Genomic DNA, 18161 nt, shown 5'->3' on the forward strand with positions numbered 1-18161 from the left:
TGTGTTAACATTTTCAGGGAATCTAGGAACGATTAATTATAAAAATGTTAGTGACTAATTTGGGGGTGATTCAAATTATAAATAAAATTACTAGAGAACAGGAATGTGGAAGATACTAAGGGAGCTGATGTTGAAATAAATTCTCAGTCCCGTGTACTCTTCCATAGCAAGAGAAAGTTCCTGATTGATTCAGATATGTCTGTTAAAATATTAAGGATATGTGCAAAAATATAAGAAGATGACTAAGGAGGAAGAACAGAAAAGTGAAGTAACAAATTAGATGAAATTATGAAAAATCAGGAAAGGCAAAATAAGGTGCTAATAAAAGTATTTTAAATTGAGCACGCAAACTAAAATGGTAGAAATGTCTAAATATACCAGGAAACAAATATAAATTAATTATATTTTATATTGAAGGAAAATAAATGAAACTTAGTAGGTATAATGAAGACACAACACATTAAACATGCAAATATGTAACAGACATATCTAAAACATAACAGGCAAAGCAAAAAATAATAACTATCTGGTCCTTTGAAGAGGTTTGGTGATCCTAACTTTCAATATTTAGGAGGAAATCTAGGAGACTATCAAGATGACATCAGGGTAGGGATAGATTTTTAAAGCCTCGATTTTATAAAACATTTTTTAAAAGGGTGAAAATTTGACTACATTAACAATCACCAAACTCTTTGTAGGGTAATGGTGTAAACAAAGAGGGAAGGTAAGTGAAAGGCTTGAATGAGTTATGTGTAATGCCCATCCTGACTGGAACATACATAGAATCCTTATATCACCAATGAAAAGCAAAGAACTTATAAGTAAATTGGAGAAGAGACAGGAAAGGTCTTCAAAGAAACAGCCAATAAATATATGAAATATCCATCCTCACTAATATGTAGATAATTGCATATTAAACCATGTTACCCTTGATCATTATCAGACTGGCCAAAAAAATTAAAAATCTGATATATAACATTTTGTTAAGAATGTGGAAATGGAAACTCTCATGCTCCCTTACACAAATATAAATTGCTACAATTTGAGGAGCAGTTTATCAGTATACATTAGCTTGAATGAATACCTGTACTCTGACCTTTCAATTCCATTTTTAGGCATATTTAACCTGGGAAAACTAGGACAAAAGTACAAGAGGAAGCATGCTTATAGCCATTTACTGAAGCACTATAGCAGTAAGGAAATGGAACCAACTGAATATCAATATAGTAATGTATATATATATATATATATATATATATATATATACATGTGTATATATATAGTATATTAATATAATAGAATTCCATAATGATAACACTCAAAATTAATGGTCTTGTACCATAAATATGTATAAGCATAAATCTCAAGAGCAAAAAAAAAAAATATGAATAAAAAAGGCTAGGCGCAGTGGCACTTGTAATGCTGCCTGCGCAAAGAATTCTTTTGGACCCACAATGCATGGTTCAGTGAGGCTCAGAGCAAACCCAAGATAAGCATATTACATCTACAACTTTGTGAGCAGGGGTACTGATGGCTCCTAAGGGCCATCGTTTATATTCAAAACTGGAACTTTATTCGAACACATAAAGCAAGGCATTCTAGGATACATAAGTGATGAAGAAATCTATCATATTGTCTCTTGAGCTTGTGTTACTTTCCAACTATATTAGCTATACTTCTGTTGTATTAGCCAAACACTTATGAAGGAAACAATGACATAAAAGGGGAAAATCAGGGCGACCCACATTTTCTCTTCCTTTTAGTTCCTCCTTACTTATCAACAATGTGAAAGCCGAGTGGGTTAGTAGAACATGTGCACATTAAGAAGTGAAATGAAAAAACAAAGTTTTGCGCAGAGCTTTCAGTATACTGGAAAGAGTGAAATACATATTCATGTGTAAACTATGCAATATAAATGGTATAACTTTGGTGTATCCTCACAAGAATCAGGTGCTCTTGTATTTGCCATTAAATCTGACATTGCACAATACAATTATGAACAGTAAAACACTAACAATTGGAATTTTTATTTGAACTTTTCTTAGAATGATATTAAATAGCAAATAAAAAATGGTTAAGTCAGGAAAGAGACTATGGGACAAAGGAAAATGCATTATATTTTAGGACTTTAAATGACACTTTTTTTTTCCTGCTTTTTGAATAAGGAGTCCCAGGTTTTCATTTCGCAATGCTGCTGCTGCTTATTTAGATGACCCTAGTTACCAGTGAATTGATGAGGCTAGACAAAAGTTTAACACTAAAGCAGTAGTAGCTTTTGAGGTTTTCTCCATGGACTGCCAGGGTCCTCAGTTTTTGTTCACATGTGATTGAGTGCTTTCTCTCAGTTCTTCTATGTAGAATAATAAGCTAGACCATGCCCAACACTGCTAGCCTCTTCTTGACTGAAACAGCTCAGTGAGGGAAGCTGTGACTTTATTTTTCACTAATAATACTTACCAGCTACAAAGCACCGAAGAGTAGTTTGAATGCTAACACTTATTATATGAAAATGGTAGGAAATATTTTCAGGCAATTTAGCCTTTCAGAGGCCTCTCCAATGGTCTCTTTTTGATATTTAAGTCTTTTGTTGTTTGCTACTGATTTTTTGCATAATAGTGGAAACTGGATATAGACTATCAATTTTTAAAGAGGTCCTATCAAAGACTGTTTTTGAAATTATGGAAGTTGTATTCCATAAATACTTTTCACTTAACCCAGTATTTTTTAAAGTTATGTAAATTTTAAAAACCTATACATTTTTTGCTACCTAACTTCATATTCATCCCATTCCAAACAATTTCTGAGTTGTGCTTATTTTCTATTAACAGTTGTTCAGCATTTGGGAATGGACCATCTGCTCATTTTCATCTGGGATTGAAACTCACATGGGGATCATGAATAGGTACAAAAAGGAGAATTGATTCTTTATTTCCAAAGACATCTTCTCAGAGGCCTTTTGTGCATAAGTCTACTTGTTTCAATCCATGATTAAGTAAGATCTGAATATCAAAATTATAATAAAATATTCCTTTTTGAAATTGCATAAATGAATTGGTTAAACTACTTTTCAGAATTAGTTCATTCTATGACCCCAATATTTCCAATATGACTGAGGACAGCAGCACCTGAATGATTACACATAATTACTTTGCCTTTAATAAAATAATCGGTAGTGATGATTGTAAGGTGGGTAGTTAGCCAGTAATTACTTTAAAATAGAGCAATGACATTTTAGATTTTTTGGACTACTTCTATAGGTCTATTGAAAGAAACAGAATATATTGAGTAAATTCTTTTTTGCCAATTGTTTCAAAATCTCTTGTACGTTATTTTCATAAGGAATGTCATTTTTTGAGCCATTAGTACCTTATTTTTACTTTAACCTTGTAGTTAGTCTTAATTTAAAAGCTCAAGGATGAATAAAAATCTAGATAAAATGTATTATGTTATACATTGGACCACAGCCTGGACTAATTCAATAACTAACACCGATTGCTAGATCACTACACATAGTGAAATAAATTTACCCATATTTTACACATGCAATAATATACTAATAGTATGCCAAGTTCATTACACCGTAATTTAGTGCAAAACATTGGTACAAAGTATGTAACCATCAATAGCCTATTTTCTGGTAGATCTCTCAGAAGAACAAAGTAAGTTCCTTCTAAGAATTCCACAGAAATCCTTATTTCAGGACAAATACATAAATTGGTTCATGGGATAGTTCATTAGCTAATCATTTTAATCAAAGGAAGTCTATATCACACACACATACACCCCCCCAACACACAAAATAAAATAAAACTAATCTGAGAACAATATCCCTATTTAAACCTGTAGCTGGGAAAAGGAATGTGAAATTAACTTTCAATTCCTATAATCACTTTATAGGACAAGGACAGTGAAAAGCATTAACGAAAGAGTCTAGCCATGTTAGAAGCTCAAGAATTCTTTTTCAGCAGAGATAGGGAAACCAAATAGTGGATATACAGTAGTTCAGACATACCACATTGGTATTTAGTGTCAAAATATAGCTAGAGAAAGCATGTAGTCAGAGGAAGTGAAATAAGTAAGGGAGAGAGAGAAGGTTGAAACTAGAGCAGAGAGTCTCCTAATTAGCAGGCTGGGGAAGACAGGCATAACCTTTACTATAGGGCAGGGGAAGTGTCTATTTGCCTAACTCATCATAAATTTGGAGTATTTATTATCTCATGTGCCTGAGTGTGAGTTGCATAGCTGGACCAAGAGCCAGGGTTATAACTTGCTCAATTTTGCAAACAAATGGTATAAAAAAATAAATAAAATGAATTGGTACTGGGAAGAAACTAAAAAGACTTTAGACTTTAACTATCCAGAGGGTTGTGAGGCTAAATGGCTGATATGCTTGGAGATTAACTTTGAAGACCTTCACTGTGAATCATGAGAGGTGTGGACGTCTGGCAGACTTTTCAAATCAATAAAGTGATGTCTAATATGCAGAGTACATAATGCTTTGGAGAGCTCTTAGAGGAAGTCTTATATACTTCACTTTCTCTAACCACATAAATGAACATACAATTTATTTGCTTCAGTGGACCCAATCAGGGTGTTCAGAAGGGAATGGCCATGAGGCTGGGGTAGATAGGAAATACATCTTACAGCATTGTAAACATTTACATAACTATCTGCATGTATAAGATTTGTCAAATTTTGTCTGCTATTAAGCTTTTCTTTCTCCAGCCATTTCTGGGACTGACTGCAGGCTGTACTAAGTATCTATGCAGCCTATCATGTGATATCCATGAATGATGAGGGAAGGCTTGTAATAGGTGGAGTGTGATGTCATCCGTTACCAAAATATTGATTCCATTTAGCTTATAAAACAATCCAAGCATTCAGTGAAAAGGACACATTTGACACAAAGATTAAATTTTGATGGCCATTCTTTTCTCACATTTCACACCAAAGAATTACCTATCCTTGACCTATAAACTAGAAACTGAGCTGGTTAGGAAGGTGAGAATGTATATGTAATCTTAGGGCCCATGCTCATCTAGGAGCCTCAAAACAAAACTAGCTGGTATAAAACTGACCATCAACAGATCTGGCCTTTGTGATGTCTTGTCTTAAGTAGCATTTGTATGAATCCAGCCCACCCTAAAGTAGTATGTTAGCCAGACTGTAAACTGTATTTTGACTTCTAGGGAAAGAAGAAGTGAGACCAATATATTCAATCTAAGCTATACATAAATTCCAAACTCGAAAAAGAATTACTAATGCTACCATATGTTCTTTGAATCCAATCTAAAGAAAATAAATGCTTGTTTTACATGTATCTCTCACAACTTAGCAAGATTAAAATTAATTTTTAACAAGCTGGGTAGATCTGTTGCATGTTTCTATGGTGTGATTAAAACGTTCTGTAGCCCTTTAATGGATGGAATTGGCCCTGTCAATAAAATTGATAGGCCCTTCAATGACTTCCTGCAAATGTACCACTGTTGACAAAGAAGACAATTGAAGTGAAAATTCTTCTAAGGGCTTAAGTAGCTAACACCATGCAGGATATCTGGCTTGATGCTGGCAATACTGAATGTCCCAATTATATCTTTTGCAAAGCATATTCTACCGTGATGTTTGATTTCACATTTTTTTCTCCTTGAGAGTAAAAGTAAGATAGAGATTGTCAAGGAATATTAGCTGTAAGCATAATCATTTTTCAAAAAACTCAAGAGGCAACTTCCTGGAAAGAATGTGTTATCAATAAAGTGATTTTAGAAAATGTGGACGTAAATAGAAGAAGCACAAAAGTGTCAGATAAATGTGGGCAGAATATCTAGATGTAAAGTGGTGCTTTTAACTAACATTCTACTCCATAATTATAATTTTTTATAGGAGTGGTGAGTGCAAATTATGTGATTTTGCATTATATGGATTAAGAGATGTGTATGGGTGCTAAATTAACAAAGGGTGGGCTTGTTCAGATTAATTTTATGTAGCAACTTGGCTGGGCCACAGTACCCAGGTAGGTGGTCAAACATTCTGGATATTTCTGGGAGGGTGATTTTGAATGAAGATTGACATTTGAGTCAATGGACTTTGAGTAATGTAAATTGCTTTCCACAGTGTGAGTGAGCCTCATCCAGTCAATGGAAGGCCTGAAGAGAACAAAAGACCCATCTCCTTTAAGCAAGAGGGAATTCTACCAGCAGACAACTTTTGGACTTGTGCCATAGCACTGTCTCTTCCTGGGTCTCCAGCGTATTGGCTCACCCTGTATATTTTGGATTTGCCAGTTTTTGTAATCATGTATGCATGCACACCCACACACACCATGTTGGTTCTGTTTGTGTTTCTCTGGAGAACCCTGACTAATAAAGGCAGGTACTTAGACAAGGAGCAGGTATGCTGAGTAAAAGAGTATGTTTGAAGGATTTGAAATCATGTAAAACTTAGGTAAGTGTAACTTCACTTATCACGGTAGTTTGTAACAGCAACAATTCTGAAATTATTTAAACAGTGAAGACTAGAAATCTGCCTTAATAAAATATGGTATCCTTATTATAATTTAAGCTAAGAAATAGTCATGAAATGATGTTAGAATTACATTAACATTGACCTCTAAGGATGAATTTACAATTAAGAGATTTGGGATGGTTTAATTTTTTTGAACTCACCATTAGTGTATTTTTTTGGTAGTGATTATATATAACTGGTTTAAATAACTTTGATTAAATAGAAGCAAGAAAAAAGTCCTGTAAAATGACCCTTTATATTTGAATGTTGCTTTCAAATTCCCATAATTACCTGTACTTTTCATTTGTTCTCGGCATGAAACTATGAACATTGCGCCTTTTGTCACAATTTTTTTCTCTTCTTATATTCTCATCACCAAAAGAAAGCAGCCTAAAGGTGATGAAGTCAATTTTGTTTTGTCTGTGAGATTATGAAATATCAAAGAAAATTGTCTTCAGGGTTAAAAGAAACAGATTTTACACATTTTTAATTTGTTTTCATCAAGATCAAATAAATAGAAATATTCCCATGTTCATGGATTGTTAAAATAAATTTATTTATATTGTTAAAATGTCCATACTACCCAAAGCAATATACAGATTCAACACAATTCCTATTAGAATTCCAATGGGATTTTTCATAGAAATAGAAAAAACAATTATAAACTTTGTATGGAACCAGAAGAGACCCTGAAAAAGCAAAGCAAACCTGAGAAAGAACAGGGCTGGGAGTACACACTCCCTGATTTCCAACTATTGCAAAGCTGTGGTACTCAAAATCATATGGGACTGGTACAAAAACAGACACTTAGACCAGCAAACAGCACTGAGAGCCCAGAAATAAACCCACATCATTTTTGACAAGAGCATCAGAATACTCATGGGGAAAGGACAGTATTTTCTGTAAGTGGTCCCTGAGAATGGATATTCTGTCAAGATCTCTTCTCTGTTCTGGCTTGAAAATCCCTGATTGCAGCTATGTGCTCCTCGGAAGCCCGTGCAGCTCTCTTCTGGAAGTTCCGACCATATTTTGCATTGCATCTAACCTCCAACCACTTTTTACTGAGTTCTAAAAGTTACATTCACTTTGGCTTTTAGGGATATGGAATCCTTTCTACATCATTTTGATGATCTGATTAGATGACCTGGATAGAAACCTGCCTGTTCCTAACAACAGGGCTGTTTATCTTTGTGGGTCCATTTTCCTCATTACTTATTGCGATTCCAATAAAATATCTTAGGGGAAAGTCTGATAATAGCTCCAATAAGTGCAATTCTCAGGATGGCTTTGTGGGTTGATGGTTTCAAAGGTGCATATTTTTAATGGGGTTAACTATTAAAATACTAAGAGAATTTTTCATAGGTATTTTTTGTTTTGTCTATGAGAATGTTATCCAGGGAGAGATCTTCTCTTCAAAATTTCTGCCTCTGAAAACTTCAGTTTGTTGTATTTTTAATCAGAGATAGCTATTAGGTTATGGATCTGATATAGGAGGTGCTCAGGGTTATAGCTGTCTGACCACTGCTTGATACACATGTTTTTTTCTCATGTCCATGACCTTTCAGGCCAGATTGTTGCTTTTTACATGTATTCACTTTATAACTCATATGCTTGGATTTTGTTTGTTTTTGTTTTTTAATGGCATAATATAAAACACTGTACAGAAAAGAGAAATTTGACAGACTCTGAGGATACCCTGAGACATTACATTGCTCCCTTAAAAAATCATATTGGAGAACAGCAAGGCTGTAAATACTGGACAAGGCATTTTGAACACTTGCTCTTTCCAGACTATTTTCTATAAAAATAGTGGAAATTTTAATCCATCTCTGCAATGAAAGAAAAAATAAGTGAATCTACTTCAGAGAGAGTCTAGTTATCACCTTGAGACAATATTCTAGAGTAGACTGCAAATGTGATCTGATTGTAATTCTCTTTTTTTTTTTCCTTTGGTGTAGCCTTGAACCAGGAAAGGTGAGTTTAATGCACGAGCAGAACACTGAGTGGGCAGTAGACTCCCTGACAGATATGGAAGTTCCCTAGGACTGCAATAACAACGTATGACAAACTGGGGGGCTTCAAATGGAAATTCATTCTCTCACAGTTCTGGAAGCAAGGACTTCCAACCATGGAAGTGAGTGGGCTTTCTGGAGTGGCTACAGATGACCAAATACTCCCCCTGTCTCAGATCCACTCTTGTGTGCCAACTAACATAACTTATTAAAACTAACAGCTTCCTCATTGAGACTTACTTCAAGACACACCTTCCCATTCCCACAATCCAAAGCTATTATTATATTGTTATAAACTCTACCAAATTCCAACCAGTTTCCTGCCCTTCAGGACTTATCTTAAAATCACCCCAGGTGGGCTCTGAATTCCTATAAAGGCCCTCTCCTGAATTTTGTTCTCCTGTACAACTCTAAGTCAGATAAGTTAAGATTTGATTTTCTGGTATTTTGGTGAACTGGACAGCCAAAAACTCAATAAGCTTGATGGTAAATCCATGTGGGCTAGAACAAAACCTCAAATAGAGGCTCATATAAAACTTGTCTCAAAAGTTAAAGGTCATAAATTGAGCCGTATTCCTTACCCACCCACATGCCCTTGGCACACCTCCCAGGCTCCTCCCTGGGGTGGCTGAGCCTGATCCAGTGCCTTAAGCATCACGGCTCTCCCCTAGAGTATCATGAAGTCAATCTACCTGAGTGGTAGCCGAGATCTTCAGCGGAGGGTAGCAACTGGGCTTGCTTTCCTGATCTTTCTAAACTAGGATGGGGATTAACCTAACTAGCTACCCAGGAATCTAGAGCAAGCCGTCTCCCTTCCCTAGGTTTTGCCTTAGTGACCCAGGATTTCTAAGCAGTTTGAAGCACTTCCCCAATCTGTATGACCCAAATCAAAGAACAAAAGTGTGCAGTTATCTGAGGAAGCTTGTCTGTCTAGATCTTTATGCTGGGTGACATGAACCACATGACTTTAAACAAAAGTGACTCTTTCTCTGGCTTCCCAATGGGAAATACGCCTTATGTTTAGCTACTTGTGATTAAGCAAAGCAACCTAATTGCTTTCTGTCCAAAGTGTGCTTTAGAGACTAGCTACATCTGCCTTCCCTGGCTTGATAAAAATGTGGAATTTCAGGTCAGATCTAGTAAGTCAGAATTTCTATTTCAACAAGATCCCTAGGTGATTCGTATTCCTCTTCGAATTTGAGAAACTCTGTTTAAAGCAAAAGGACTACTCTACCTGTGAGAAGGGCCAAAATACATGTCCCATTCCATCATGCATTCTACCACAGAACACCATAGACTGGGTGGTTTCAAAAATAGAAATGTCTTCTCTCACAGTTCTGGAAGCAGGAAGTCCAAGCTCAGAGTGCCAGTCTGGCTGGTTGTGGCGAGAGTGTGCTTCCTGGGCTGCAATCAGCAGCCTTTTCACTGTGTCCTCATAGGGCCTGTCCTGGTGCATGCACCAGGAGAGAGAGAGCTCTCTCTTTCCTCTCCTTACGAGGCTGTCGATTCGGTAGGATGAGGACCTCACTCTAAATGGCCTCATTTAACACCACCTAAAAGGCCCTATGCCCAATGTAGTCACATGGAAGTTGGGGCTTCAGATTCACGGGATTTGGAGGGGGTGGTAAATGGTACAAAATTCATTCCATAGCAGCAGCAAAGTTTCTCATGAAAATCAAAATTTCCATTTCAGTCATAAAGCTGTGTTGAAGAATCAAATAAATTTTAAAAAATTTTGCCTCATATATAATTTGATAAAATACAGCCTCATATTCCCCCCTGAGTTTGACAAACAAAACAATTGGACTTTAAACAAAGTGGTGAGCTGTATTACCATTGTTATTTTTTTTTACTAATTGATGCAGTCAAGGTTGTAGTTTCTTAGCTCAATTAATTTTCTTTTAGCAAAAATGTCAACTGCAATATATGTTTTGAGTACTATGGAATTTAAGATAATGAATAAAAGAGAAACAGATAATGAAAACAGATAAAATAAAACCAAAAAGGTAAAAAAAAAAGGCCTAGCAAGATACTAAGGGGAAAATGAAAGCAGTGTTGTTCTCTCCTTTAGTCCTTAAAACATTTCTCAGATGGAAACAATGAGCCAAGCCAGAATGCACCCAGCTGTTTGCCTATAATTATAATTTTGTTATCATAAGGAATTACACCTGTGTAATAGTTCATTACAAGGTATTATAATTTCAGTTTTACAAGCAAAATGTCTCATTTCCTTATGGGGAAAATGGAAGTTTTCTCATATGTATTTACTAAACTTCCTAAGAGGGTTTCTTGACTGTCTTTAGCAACAACATCATTACTGAGAAATAAAGCTCAAATGAGCTTGTTAAATATCCATTTTGCCTTTTGTTTTTCTCTATTCATTTTCTTGATAAAGTTATCCAATTTAAGACTGAAATGAAGGATATAACAATTACCAAATCCCCCCTCCCTATCAAATTAAAATTTTTTATCATGCAGGCGGTTGCCAAAGTTGGCAGTGAGCAGGGTATTACTCTAAACAGAGAAGAGCAGGCCACACAGATGGGGAATCTCTGCTTTCTTAAAATAGCAAAGGCCACACAGGGGCATTTTGTGGAAGTAAGTGACAGCAGATGTAATCCCTATGAAGGCCAGAAAGAACACACATCAAGACTAAAGCACCACTTCCTTCATAGGTTTCTCAGAGTGTGTTATCTGTGATCAGTATGCTCATCAACTTCTGGTCAGTTCAGGTAGCCTGATGAGTGTGGACTTAACATTCTCACTCTACCCGCTGGGATGGTAGGTAACAAGGTCACCCAAAAAGAATTCCCATACTAGTCATGGTCAATTACCTGAAGGACATCAGGGAATTAAGATTACTGTAGCATTTGAAAAATACGGGTTATCATGATTGACAGAGAGATAAACTGATTAATATTCAGATATCACTGATTCTGGAGTAACAGCTGAGGAAAATTGTGAGGGGCAAAAGCCTTGTTTACTGCTAGCAGAAAGCTCAGTCTGAAAAAGTCTGGCCCTACTTTTTGGTAGTTAGCAGAGGCTTTATGTGTTATAGGTATTTAAGATGTCCATGAGATGGGGAGAAGAAAAACAGAAATATGAAGAGCAGGACAAGTCAAAGATGAGTTAGTCATTCCCAGTTCTTGGGAAAAGATGGTTTGATGTTTCAGTCCTATCATGTGTTTTTCAAACACTAAGAGTTTAGATGCAATCATTGCAACTCTTTGTTATGAGAGGGTTGCTAAGGATCCTAACTCTCTACAGGAAGTTGAAAATACAGCTTTTATTCCAAGTCGATATTTAAGTCTATTTATCTTAAATCAGACAACACTCTTCTACTCACAAAACTCACCCTCTCTTAAAAATATATGGGAATATTTTGCAAGGAATCAAAAAGTAGGTTTTACATTGTGCCCTCCAAAACACAAAGCTATATAAAACCATCTTCAATATGGCTACCCTTCCAAAATTCTCCAGCTGCACCCTTCACCAACAGAGGACACACTTTCTCTGTTCTTTTACTTTCATTATAACTAGCATCACTGGCTTTTTTTTTCTTTCTAGCTTTCTAATGTCCTCAGAACCCCCCAATTTTTTTTAAGTATATAGTTTTGCCTCAGCCAATCAGTATGCCCACTGTTCTATTTATCTATGTGATGTAACAAATCACCCCAAAATTTGTGGTGTAAAAACAATACTGATTTTTATGGCCATGGGTTTCACAGGACTATGATTCATGATGCCTGAGGCCTCAGCTGAGAAAACGAAAATGACTAGTGGTTGGAATCAGCTGGAGGCTTCTGCACTCCTCTGCCTGGTACCTGAGTAGGGATGACACAGAGACTGGGCTCCCAGAATTCTCTGCTTGAGCACATGCACATGGATTCTCCATTTAGCTTGTGTTTATCCCCTCAAGAGGCTGGATTTCATGAAAGAATATCTCAAGAGAAAGCATCCAGGCAGTGAGCATTCCAGAAGAGGAATGCAGAGCCTATGACTCAGAAATGATGGAGCCTCACTTCTGACATATTCCATTTGTTGAAGCATCACAAGGCCAGGCAGACTCAAGGAAGAAGGAACCTAAACCTCAAGTCTCAATGAAAGGAGGGTCAAAAATTGTGGTAAGTTTGTATCACATGACTCTAAAAACATTTCTAAGTAGGTAAGAAGTGTTACACTGAGAAGGAAGGCTTTCTGTATTTTTATGTTTCTTTTGTTTTATTTCACAGGTAAAAATTTTCCATTTTCAGGAAGCACCATTCTTAAAGCAAAGGAGGATGATAAAGAAAAAAATGATGGTTGTGTTAAATAAGAATGGATAAGTGACAGGGAGTTTAAAGATGTAGGGGAACAGATGGGATTTTAAGTGGTTGACGGTAGAAAGCCATCTTAAATTTTTTCCAGGTGATAGTCCATCAATGTACCATCTCAAGGAAAAAGCTTGGTTTGGAAATAATATAAATGGTAGCCTAGAAGCAGGAGAAAATGGGAGGAGGGGACCAGCAAACTGGTGTTACGCAGAATATAAGCCCTCAAATGGGAAGAGCCTGGTCTAGAATAATGGTATTCATAGCAGAGAAAAAGGCAGACAGCCAGTTTTAAAACAATAAATGAGAAAGAGAGAATCTAGTAACAAATAGAATTAAAGTTTTAAGGAAAGCAAATGAATGAACAAAGGCTTTAAAATTTCTATCCTTGGACAGTAAAAACTATTAAAGTCAGCATGTCAGTAAAAGCAATGGAGTGTTAAGAAAACTTATACAAAATTGGGAATAATACAAAAATTTGGTGGCCTTAGACTTTTTTGAGTCATCTAAGAATATGTTAATTATCTAGAGGAATATAACTGAGTTTGACTTTACTATTTTTTTCTTTGTCAATATGAAGTGATATATTAATGTGTTTATTTCTCCCTTCTAGAATACATAATCCCAAAGATTTTGTTTCATTGCTTTTAGAACATTGGCCAATTTTATATCACAGCGAGCACTCTCTTTTCTCATATTCATATTTTTATGCCTTCTTTGATGGGTTACATAAACCCTGTTCTTAAACTATTCCTGGAACCAGTTTTACCATCTTGCTGATTCCCTCTTTCAACTATATGGAAAAAACATCTTTGATATGTGTTCATTTCACAGTTGTAGAAGTATATTAACCAGTTTCCAGTTTCTGTTATTGGATGTTTCAAATCTGGGGTCTTGCTCTCCAGGGAGGATCTTCCTCTCCCAGAATTAGCTGATTTTTAGATTTAGGGAGTGACTTACTCACCTGGAGTGAGCCTTTCATAGGCAAACTAACCTACTCAGAGCCCATACCCCTCACCCGCCCGCTGCTCTATTGGGCTCTGACACTCCAGACCAGTATTCCCCTGCCCAATCACCCTGGGACAGGCATCAGACAATGAGGAGAAAGTCCTATACATAGAAACCCGATGAAATGATTCAAACTCATCAGCCTTAAGCCTGTTTAGTCTGCCTGTGAAAACCGCAATCACGGCTCTCGGGATGCTCCTCTTGCTCTCTCTGCCTTCCATCTATCTCTGCGTTCTCTTGCTGTGGCCCTGCTTGTCCAGTATGCCCCTCTCCTCTTGCGAATTGTGAGTAATAAGCTATTGTTTCAATGGCAATCCTCTTTAATTGCAGAATCGACTTCACCATATCTGAATAAACATAAAAGCTCCATTTCAAAACAAGGAGCATTATATTTTTAACACTTGGAACATTATCATTTTATAGAGTGTATTATCTGGAGAAAAAGGCATCAGTTCCCAATGCATACAGGCACTTGTAACCTCCATTGATAGAAATATTTATGCAAAGCCTTTACCACTTGTTTGGAGTATTGTTTTGATTTGATATTATTTTATTATAAGAAAGACTTTGAGGTCCCATAACAACTTTGGAGACAATTTTCCAAAACATTTCTGCCTACTTAGATATCCATTTCAATTCATTACCTATTTATTCCATTATCTCCCCACTTGGTTTTCCATTCCCTTTGATAAATATAATATGAAAGGAGTACTGGGCCTTTGCCTATGAGAACAGAGTTTACTGACACATAAAAACTTTGAGTTTCCAAAGATAAAATAAATAATTTGGGCAAACATTTATTGACTGCCAATTTTGTGACAGGCATTGAGAATATAAAGATGATTAAAGCACAGTTTTTACAGTCAAGCAATGGAAGACATTTGGATGATCCCAACTTTACGTTTTGTTATTTTACTGTAATTTTTGGTAAAATTAAACATTTTGGCATCATGTTCTGCTCAGGAAACTTATTATCACTCTGTCTTATGGGCCCAAACCTATTTGAATGGTCCCTGGCTTCTTTTTCTAAGGGCTTGTTTGTATAAGTTTATCCAAAAATAAAATGAAGATAAAAAATTCTGTCATGATAAAGGAGCTCATGATAAGCATTCAGAGGGATCCAGGTAACTTATTTTTCTTAATGCAAAGAAGTCTGATTATGGAAACTCCAAGAAGCTTGATGGTGTTACAGGGGACATGGTTTTGCTAACAAGGAAAAAAAAAAACTCATAATATTCTGTGGTGGTCACCAACTATGTCATTCGGCTTAGAGGCAATTGTACTGAGACCTAGGGAGAACAGAGTCGGAAGGCTATGCACAGGCAGCAGAGAGCACGCAGTTGGCAATGAAGTCAGAAATGAATTTCTGCGGTTTGGCAGAGTACAAAACCATTATAAAACAAGCATGATAGGTAGTGGATTTTCCTCTGTGCCATGTAATGGTATATGGGAAGGAGATATAGGCAAGAAAATACTGGAGATAAAACAATGAAGTAACAAGCCAGATTGCCTTGGTAAGCAAAAAGGTTCTAACACACAGGTCCTCAAATATGCTTTTCTTCTTTCTTTAATAGCTATTTTTCTTATGTGACTAAGCAGCTCTTTCATCAATAACATAAAAGCACTGAAGTCTAACAATTAAGATTTCTATTGACTAAAGTATGTTTGGTTTGCTGTTCTACAGGCAAATATAAGCAGTTCTGTATTTAGGTTTATAGTTAAGTCTGGTTTACAGTTATGACTAATCAGATGTTAAAGCAAATGAAATGCCACTATCTGTACTGAGTTGGCACTGCAGAGGGGAAGCCACAACAGCAATCAGGATCTTTTTATCAGAAACTATCATTTATAGAATATGAATGTAACTTTCCAAAACATCATCAGTTTTGCAAAATAAAAACCTGCCATTGTTGGCATTCATCTGTTGTTAAAGAGAACTGGTATTTGAGGGCCAGGTGTAGTGTTTTTTTAATACAGGCATTTATATTTATTTGTCTTACATGTAGAAAGAGCCTCTTGAGGAAATCATTCACTTGGTTTAATTTTATTATAAAAGGCATGCACAATATTTTTTTCTGAATTTTCATTTGCCTATGTTAGACTGTATTACCTTTTGGAGAGTATGTGATTCCTCTCCCTACCCCACTGCAAGTAGGTAGCTTTATGACTTTTCTTGGTGTTTAAGGATGAGCAGAGGAGGTATTTGTGCCTTTAGACAATAATCTCTAAGTATGTGCTCAGTCTTTAGTTGTGCTTCTCTGTATCTTCTTTTCTCTGCTCTAGTTACCCCAATGTTCTAGCTAGGGGGTGCTATGTCAGGCAGAATCCCGGGAGTAAGAATGATGATGTGTGAGCAAAATTTCTAGGTGGCACAGAATAGAACCGTATTAGGAAGGAATAAAAGACCTTGCTTGGTTCTTGTAAGATATTTAGATATAGGAGGTGTTACTCTGGCATAGACTAATATAGTACCTATTAACTTAAAATAGTATTAAAAACATATTAAAGGTAACATAAAGTCCCCTAAGAGAAATATCAAGCCTAAAACCAAACCATCCCTCTAGCTAGATGTTTAGGGAGGAAAGAAGCCATAATTGACATCAGTACTGTAAAGTGCAGGTGGTACATTTTAGGAGAAAAAGGCTGTATCTCTATACTCCAAACTAAGCTGAATTATCTAAGTTTCTGCAGGGCTCATCCATTATTTATTCATTTCATAATATTCTTTATTCATATATGGTGCTGTTAATTTCTTCCTTTCTTTATTCAATAAACATTTACTGAGTGTCTGCTTTCTTCTAACATTCTTCTGAACAAAATGGTAGGTACAGATTTTAATCCACATAGATTCTAATTATGATGAGAGGATATGCAAGCATCTACAGTAGGAGGCAAAAGGAAATACAGGTTCTATTGGAGTGTGGAGAAAAAAGTGATTGATTACAATGACAAAATAAGGACACAGTATTTAAGAGTAAACAATAGTAGGGAAGGATTTTGATAGGAAAAAAAAAGCATGGTGGATCATGTTGTGTTGAGCAACCATGATCAAAGAAAAGCAACAGAAAATTCACAGCCAGTCTAAGGAAAGGTGAGCCAGCTGATTATATAATGCATAGGCTATTAAGGAAGGCAAGTGGTATAAAATAATACTGGATAGGTAGTGTGGCTTAGAAGAACTATGGGGGAAGTGTGTATTTTGTAGAGGGCTGTTTGGAATTTCTGTTGGCACACAATGTCTTGTAGAGTTTTTGCTTTTCTTTTCACAGAAGGGATATCCACAGTAGAGACAGAGAGGGTCCTGGCATTTTCAGCAAAGTTTTAAGTTAGGACCCTGAGAAAACACTCTTGAGTTAGTTGTTTCAATGGAGGGGAGACTTCTGGTTTTAGTCTTGACAGATAAAGGGTAATCAGAAGTTGATTATCTCATCTTTATAACAAGGAAAACAGAACAAACTGAAAATCGATGACTTTCCTTGAACCCTTTAGAGAACTGAATTTATACTGCAAACCAACTCCAAGTCAGAGGTGATAGGTGAATACAGAGCATCACAGTGGAAATTTGTTTAAATGGAGCAGGAAACTGCTGCAGCAATAAAATGACAGGGGCACTTAATGGAATTATCAGATAGGAAATTTAAAAGAAACACTATTAATATGTTAAGGGTTCTAATAGAGAAGCATACAACATGGAAAAAACACATAGATAATGTAAGCAGTAACATGGAAATTAAGAATCAAAAGGAAATGAAAAAAGTCAAAAACACTGTAACAGAAATAAAGACTGCCTTAGATGGGCTCATCAGTAGACTGTCCATGGAAAGAATCGGTGAGATTGAATATGTCAACAGAAACTTCCCAAAGTGAAATGCAGAGAACAAAAAAGTAATGGAAAAACAGAACAGAACACCAAAGAGTTGTGGAACAATTTCAAAAGATGTACCAGACATACAATGGGACTGGCTGAAGAAGTAAGAGGGAATGGGACAGAATACATATTTGAAATAACAATAAATGAGAAAAAATTTTAAATCAATGATAAATCAGATCTCTGGGAGGATTACTATTATGGGTCAATTTAATTAGACCATGGGGTGCCTACACACGTGGTTTATTCAGCATTATTCTGGGGATGTTCATGAGTGTATTTCTGGGTGAAATGAACATATGATACAGTATACTGAGGAAAGCAGATTGCCCTCACTGGTGCGGGTGGGCCCCCTCTAAGCTACTGAAGGTCCAAGTAGAATGAAAAGGCTAAGTTAGGGAGAACTTGCTGCTTCTGCCTGTCTTTGAGCTGGGATGCTGGTTTTCTGCTGCCTTGGGACAG

Source organism: Manis pentadactyla, chromosome 2 (assembly GCF_030020395.1).
Source record: "Manis pentadactyla isolate mManPen7 chromosome 2, mManPen7.hap1, whole genome shotgun sequence".
In the NCBI taxonomy this organism is placed as follows: Eukaryota; Metazoa; Chordata; class Mammalia; order Pholidota; family Manidae; genus Manis; species Manis pentadactyla.